This window comes from Diadema setosum, chromosome 12, assembly GCF_964275005.1.
Source record: "Diadema setosum chromosome 12, eeDiaSeto1, whole genome shotgun sequence".
NCBI lineage: Eukaryota > Metazoa > Echinodermata > Echinoidea > Diadematoida > Diadematidae > Diadema > Diadema setosum.
The window spans coordinates 27,076,242-27,084,466 of NC_092696.1; the positions used below are offsets into that span (position 1 = coordinate 27,076,242).

The following is an 8,225-nucleotide window of genomic DNA, read 5'->3' on the forward strand; positions in this document are numbered from 1 at the left end:
CTGTGAATTTCGTGATATGTGTTATTTATTGATTCATTGAGAAATACATTACTTTTAGAAAATCGATTATTATCATACGGGTCGTATGATATAATCGCGGGGAAGTTGTTGTGTTGTTGTGTGCATTTGGCATGTGTATTAAGAGACTTGTCTATTGCGTCTCGATATAAATTTGAACTACTACAGACATTAATGTATGGTTTTATATACGACGCAGAACATGTTCTGTTACGGCACGTTTGACGTTATTCTGGGCTTATATGGACCATTTTCTCGGAGAATCTGTACATAACTGACAATGTGGAACAACTGAGCTTTATACATTGAAGCGGAACTGAAGAAAATTGTAACATATTGATGTGTTATTCTCTTTGTCCGGAACGTTTATGCCATGTATCAAATACGAGTTTGTATTATTTACTGTAAATTTGGAAGGTTCAAGAGTTTCAGCTCTTGGCAGATTTCATATAAGTTCAATCTTGCAATATTTCGACGTTTGTATATTTGACTTCAAAAGCGGGGAAAACATACTTTCCTGGAATATATTTTCGTAATCTTCCGCAGTGACTGTTAATCCGCTCTATATGGGATTGCTGTAAAGTGTATAATGATTTGACATGAAGAGCGGGGAATTTTTTGTTATGTATTATTATGTACAATGTTATGAAAATGATATGATGTAATTGGGATTATATAACCCATGGTTGTGTTATATAATCGCGGGGAAGTTTGTGGTAAATGGAAATATGCGGTCTGTTATTGTTGCGTCAATGCGTTGATGCGCGTTGTGTCCATGGATGCCAATGGCGCAGTGTGCGTGTGGTTGGCATGGGCACAACGCAACTTTTATTTTCATGAGATAAGATGACGCAGATTTAATTGATTCTCGACTTTGACTCTGACTCGTGAGACAAATGGACGTGGACATAGTCTCTGCGAGCTCTTTGGTGTCGAATAATCAAAAGTTCGACTATATTTGTTATTCTGTATAGAGTCTAGTCTTACTGGCGCATTGAATGTACGCATGAGTATAATACGGAGTAACGGAGTTTATACATGTATCGGCAGACTGAGACTGTTTGATTTGTTCAGTAAAATCTATGCAACGTCAACTGGAGACTGTCAGTGTCATCATTAACCCGGCTTACAACACAAATACCCAGGTAGAACTGAAAATAGGCCCAAAGTAATAAATGATTATCATTGTTTTCAAAGATTCATGTTGTTGCATTAAAAAAAAAAAAGTATTTAGGCCCTAAGTAAGAATGAAATTGCATGATGAGACTGTTTAGCGTCAGTGTTAAGTCAGTTATAGTTACATATAGCTTCCTTAAGCATGCAAGAATAGCTGCTCTGGCCTAGTAGTCTAACTAAAATCCTGCGTAAACAGTAAATTTATAGGCTAGTTCGAGGTTGTATTCACCGGTATGTTACTTATTTTGATTACCGGGACAGATATCAATGAACTTTCAGAAAAATTAAACGAAGTTGATTACCGGTACCGGTACTCACAGTTTTTTTTAACACTCATGTACCGGTACAAGTATAAGCCTATATCCAGGGATTTTTATTCTATATAAGTTACCGCGGTATCCTATTTGTGCCCTGATAATACTGACATGATTTTCCTTATTTATATCTTGGGGATAATTCTAGGAGCAGCAGGCCACTACAAGCAGGAGCCGAGTCCCCACAAACAAAGGCAGCACCGCTATCATTACAACTGTAGCAGCTAGCATCCCAGGAACATCAGCAGCACCTCTCGGCGCAGGAGCAGCATTAGCAGAGCCTGTAAAGTGCAACTGTAGCAGCTGCTGAACTTCTCCATACAATTGTAGTCGCGAAGCCTCTATGTACTACAGTAGGCCTACCGACAGTACTATTGCAACAGAGCGTCTACGTATGCTACCGTAAAACTCTACATTTGTAGCAGCGTGATCCTAACTTTCAACTGTAGCAGCTGAGCCTTTCAGACTGTAGCAGCAGAGCCTCTACGTACAACCGCAGAGAGTAGTGGTGATGAGGATGTTTTTCCTTCTGCCTATAATGGTAAGTTTGATTCGTAACAAGTGATTATGGTACCGGTACTTGTGGACCATAAAGTGTACCGGGAACCAGGTATTCACAAACATTTCTCAGTTTACGGTGAATGGAATAGGTCATTTATTACTTTCAGTGGAATAGATGATTGAACAATACCATGTCATTTGACAGAAATCACTGTTTTGATATCTGGAATGTAATGTAGTCATACCTTTTCTGTAATGTCGATCTTATCTAACTCTACTGTCAAGTATCTTATGCAGATATTAACCTGGTGAGGACAGGCTCATGTTGATATTACAAGCTCTTCCCTAGGCACCTGCTTGAGCATACTTGGGAGAAGTTTCTAATGTTTCTTACTGTAATTATTTCATACATGTATATCAATGTTGACTGCTACTCAATGTATTAAAAGAGAAAAAAGCAAGCACTAATACTTCTGTGTATAAGATTGTTAGGTTTTTATGTGAAAGACATCACATTTCTAATCAAAGAATGTGTAGCAGTTATCATTATTTACCTTTGCCAACCCCAAGGTGTAAAAGCTCGACCAATAGCACCTGAATTACTTTGCCCTTCAGAGATCAGCAGACTTTGATGACAATTTTTTTTTTTTTTTTGCATTTCAAATAGGTATGCTGGCTGTAGCTATTTTCATTTTGTCTCACAAAATGTCGTAGGTGATTGCCTGTAAAGAATTTCCTTATGTTACTTTGTTTTTTCTTCTGAAATTGTGCTTTAGCTCTAAGAAATACTCTTCTTCACATTTTTCAAACCTGCAGGTACTTGTAATGTTTTATCACATAGTGTATGACACAACTGTCAAATTTCTCACTGAAATTGTCCATACAATTTTTTGTGTTTTTGAACCACCGTAGGCATAGATGTTCTTGTAAAGTGGAAGAGGGATGGTTCTATGAATCCTGTCAGCTCAAGTGACCTCTATCATGCTCAACGGACCAAACCGAAACAAGGTTCCTGCGTACATATGAGAAGTGAAAATGGCTGGTGGAAAGGGAGGATGCTTCAAGTCTTCAACATGCCCATGGATGGACGTAGGATGTCAGTTGACGAGGGCATTCCTCTTTCTGCCTGAGGTAATTTGAATACATAGTTACTGATTTGTTCTACATCAATAAGTTTATCAAGATATATTATGTCTTTTTTCATTTTAAAATGATGTAGAGATTTTTATGCATAGTATCATGTAGGTACAATGTACTTTCATTGCATTACCATTTCAATATAAATGTTCAATTCTGTGTAATGAATAAAACAAATGTCGTAATTGCAGTTTGTAATGACTGTAGGATGCTGAAGACTGTTAGCTTTCCACTTCCTTTCTTTAAAAGTCTGATATTGATTATTACTTACAATTTATTATGTCAACGTCTCTTCTCGGTCCCAAAACAAAATCAATTACTGATAATTTGCTTTATGTGCATGTAATACACTGTAGATTCTAGTGTCCATGATAGATGTTTGCAAGTATATCTAGTATAAATCTTGTTGATTCTACCCTCAGGATGGTCACATAATTTTTTTCATTGATGCATTGTTTACAACTTCCCCAGCAGTATCGTTACTTGCGACAGCAGTAGCAGAGCCTCAACGTCGATTTGTGACAGCTGAATCCCCAGAAACATCAGCAGCACCGCTTGAAGCAGCAGCAGCAGCAGCAGCAGCGGAGCCTGTACATACAGCCCTAGCAGCTGAGCCTCTAAGTACGACAACAGTGGTAGAGCCTCTGCTTACAACTGTAGCAACTGAGCCTCTACTTACCACTGTAGCAGCAGAGTCTCTACTTGCAACTTTAGCATCTGCACTTCCAGGAACATTAGCAACACTGCTAGAAGCAGCAGCAGCAACAGAAGCAGAGCCTCTACAAACAACTGTGGTGTCCGCATTCTAAGAAACAACGCAGCAATGTTACCTTTGAAACTGAAGGTAATTCAACTGGAGTTGAGAAGTTCAGGGCATTGTACAACTGCTGTTTGTATTTCTTGCATTATCTGTCTGTGTGGTGCAAATTCCTAAAAAAGCAATTATGAGCCAAAACTTAATTTTCCAATAACAAATGTAAAATAATTTAAACATGTGATAAATACTTTGATTATCTTTTTTTTTCTTTTATCCTTCACTCTTGTAAGAAAAAGTTTGTGGCAGGCAACCTGTAAAATTTAAAGAAAATAGTTTGTCTTCTGCAAAGAATAGTTAAAAAAAAAACAGTAAATGAAGTAACAATTATTCAACCAGACTTGGCAGTTTCATCAAATCATGTATTTGTTTTCCTTGCATTAGGTGTACCTGATTTCAATTTGAAAGCAGACTAAGTCCTCCACTCTTATTTCAGATTACAAAGAATACTGAACCTTGCTGGATGATGGAAAACTGTTAAATCTCAAGAAAGCAATGTCCCTGTCAGACATTGAAGAACCGATTTTGATGGTAACCGGACACAGGAAAGCAATAGAAAACTGTTTGTGAAGTGTAATGGAAGTACAGCATATTCATATTATGCTGTATGTATTCTATACTGCCCTCTATCTAGTCTTGTTGGTATACATCTGGTTGTATTTACATTATTATATGTAGTGCACTAACTGTTGACCAACTTTCCTAAAATAAAGACCATTTAGGCAAACTATTGTACATGTTTCTTGTAAGGAAAGGAAAGGGAATTATTGGTGAATTTCTTGCTCATAGTGCCTTGTACAAATATAGACTTGATGCATGATCAAGTTTGTAATACTTTCTGGTAATTATTTTATCTTCAGTGTTACATATTTGCTACATGCTTTCAATAATTTCAACACAGTTTCACACAAATCGACCAATTTTTATCACTTCGGGAGGACCTTATTCAAATATAAAAGAAACAATAGAAATAAAGTGTAGTGTTCCAGTATGTATTCCATTTATTGTCTCTTCATTGCAAATTTGGAAACTACTGCCATTGAGGCTTTTGAGGGAGTGAAAGATAGATGTCAGTGCAAAGCCAGAAGATTTTCATGTGGAAGAATATGTAGGTACTGACATCAGTTCTATTCCTGATAGATATTCAGTTGTCATGAAAAAATTCATGGAATCTAAAACAGAATTGTCCAAAAAAGCTGAACAGTGGGGAAGCCTACAAAAAGTCAGAAATATTTGTAGATGGTAGAACATATTTTAACCATCAAAGATGTGATTTAACACGTAACCATATCAATCTTTTGGCTATGATTGCCTCAGTGAAAATGGCAGAATGTCTATCAGACAATATTATCATGCCTTGAAAATTCTGGTCCTAGAAAGAGAATGGCTAGCCAGACATGTTATTAACATGTTGTCATGTTGTCCCCCATCCTAAGGACAGCAAAAAGAGACAAATGACGTACACTACTCTCCTCCCAGCAGTCCAGTAGTTGGCAGACTGTTAAAGTTTGTAGACTCGTGTTTATAAACACATTGGGTATCACTTTCATTCATTCAACCCTGGGCAAAATTACCTTGTGAAGTGTGTCACGTGAGGAGAATGGTACACTTGATCATGTTATTGCACTATTTGTGACTAACACGCGTACTACTGTAATACATTAAAGTCAAGGAAATGCAGAACTTCTCACCAATTTACAGGTCAGATTACCTCGTGAAGTGTTGGGAGAATTTTGTATTTTGTACATGTTATTGCACCACTTTTATAGTGGTCAGAACACAATTCTGAAATGCAACAAATGCCTAACTTCTCATTCCAAGTGAGATTCCATAGTGAAGTATCATGGAGAATGTCACATTTATTTTGTATCAATTGTAATTTAATGTATTGTAATAATAGTGTGCAATGTAATTATTGTGAGCTGTCGAAAATGCAACAAAAAAAAAAATCACTCTCTGAATTTACAGGTTATATCTGGAAGTTTGAGGAGAATGCTTTGTTTTGTAGTTACTGTATGTAATTATGAACACACATGTGGAATGGTGCATTTTGAATTAATAAAATGCAGAATTCTTCACAAACTTGGGGACTGGTGAATAGAAAAAAAAAACAAAAGAAAAAAAGAGGAGTGAGAGAGACACAGATACCTAGAATTGGGAGAACAAGGTGATTATGACTGCTTTGTAAGAGGGTATGTGTGTGTGTGTGTTTGTTCGAGTGTGTGTACTGGTATGTGCATGTATAGTGTGTGTTTGTGTTTGCATGGGTGTAATTATATTCTCTCAATAATGAATTTACACTTTTTTATAGACAGTGACTACCAGGCACACTTTTAGTACTCATCCAGTAGTCAATAAAAACCCATTGCACAGTTTGATAACATTACTGGCATCAACAATTAATGTGTCAGAAAGTAGGTTGTGTGTGTGGGTTTGAGTGTGTTTACTGGTATATGTGCGTGTATGTGTGTTTGTGTATGTTTGTGTTTGGGTGTAATTATATTCTCTCAATACTGATAATGACTTAACACTTGTAGTATTTATAGATAGTGAGTGACTACCAGGCACACTTTGATAGAACGGTACTCATCCAATCAAAAGCCCATTGCACAGTTTGATAACATTACTCGCATCAACAATTAATGTGTAAAAGTACAGGTAGGTTGTATAGTTTGAGAAAATAACTGTGGTGTTTCTTACACTTTCCTTAATATCCATGATTATGATACAACTAACATGAATGAACATGAATGAACATGAATGAATCACAATCCCACTACCAAGAGCGGCGAATGTATACATTACACTGTGCGCGTACCACCTAAGCGTGTGGAATGTGTGATGATACGCGCCATTTTATGTTACATTTGCCGGTTCGTAATGCGCACTCGCTACGTCCACACGTATTGAACATGGGCTTTACGAACCGGCAAATGTACACGGTATACATTTGCCGGTTCGTAATGCCCTCTCTTTAGTACGCGATGTACGTAAAACGCTGAAATGGGGGGTTTTACGAACTGGCAAACGCACTTTGCATCACTACCACAGAGCCCCAGGTGCAGCTACAAAATAATATTTAGTATTAGACAAAGCAGAAAATTCCGCTTTCATCACTCTCTTAATATCATCATCAATGTGCGGTTATAAGACACGTTTTTATACGTTTAAAGAAGTCCCGATTCTTTAAACGCGATTATCTCGAAATCGTGTTTCCGCGCAAATTCGAACATTCGCCGGTTCGTAATGCGACCGACGATATATTTACATCTATTTACTGTGATAGGCATCGAAGCCGGATATTATGATTCACTTCATTTTATTATATTTGATGTACATTCCTTCATTGAGAAATATGAAAATACATTGAATTGAATACACTGGAAAGCTACAATTGAAATTACTTCATCATTGGGCGTTACCACTGACCACTGGAAACCTACTATAATATATTAACAGCAATCTTCATTTACAGTTCCCACTAACAACTGGAAAGCTATCATCCAAATACATTTCACCGTTAATAGTTACCATTGACCACTGGAAACCTAACATTGCAATACCTTTCTCCATTGACAGTTACTAGTAACAAATGGAAAGCTCGTGGAAATTCATTACCCACAAACTCACGCATCTCGAGCGCAACGTGGAGTTCTAGTCCAACAAGATAGGGGATATCGAACAAAAAGAAATCCCAAACCTTATGAAATCCATCAACGAGACGAAAAACTAGAAGAAAAAATAACGGCTGTAGAATTCTACAACCTCAAGAAATCTACTGTTTTACGGCGTAAACGAACCCCATATGAGAACAATTTCATAATTTTGAGAAACACGTTCGTTTTCCTCGGCATGGAGGAGGGTGAAGCTTAACGCATTACGATGGTCAACGCGCATCGACTACCCCGGCGGGATACCCCACAGGATCCCAGATCAACTGGTCCGCGATCTCCTACCCCGATTATCGCTCCGTTTGTCCTGGTCACAGAGAGGGATCACTTAAATTCTCGCCTTGTTCGAACAGCAGCAACGCACCCGCGCCCATCCAGCAGGAGGACCTCCAAATCAACCCGTCGCCGCCCATAATCACCTTTCGAAGCGATCTCCCGCCCGCAATGACAGCACGCAGAAATATTCTTGCTAAAAAAGGCCTTCAAACTTCGAAGGGAACGCGGCCTCTCATTCTACAAGGCACATCCATCGTCTTCCAGTGGAAGTATAAAGGAACCCGCACATGGAACAATCATCAGAAATAAATACTTAGG

At 37.9% G+C, this 8,225-nt stretch overlaps 1 long non-coding RNA gene across 1 annotated transcript; it reads left to right on the forward strand.

Moving 5' to 3' along the window:
- The first annotated feature begins 1,940 nt into the window (after positions 1-1,940).
- On the forward strand, positions 1,941-3,752 carry LOC140236037 (uncharacterized). Its single transcript, XR_011901743.1, has 3 exons — positions 1,941-2,049; positions 2,922-3,140; positions 3,621-3,752. It is a non-coding gene; the product is annotated as an uncharacterized lncRNA (long non-coding RNA).
- The last annotated feature ends 4,473 nt before the right edge of the window (positions 3,753-8,225 follow it).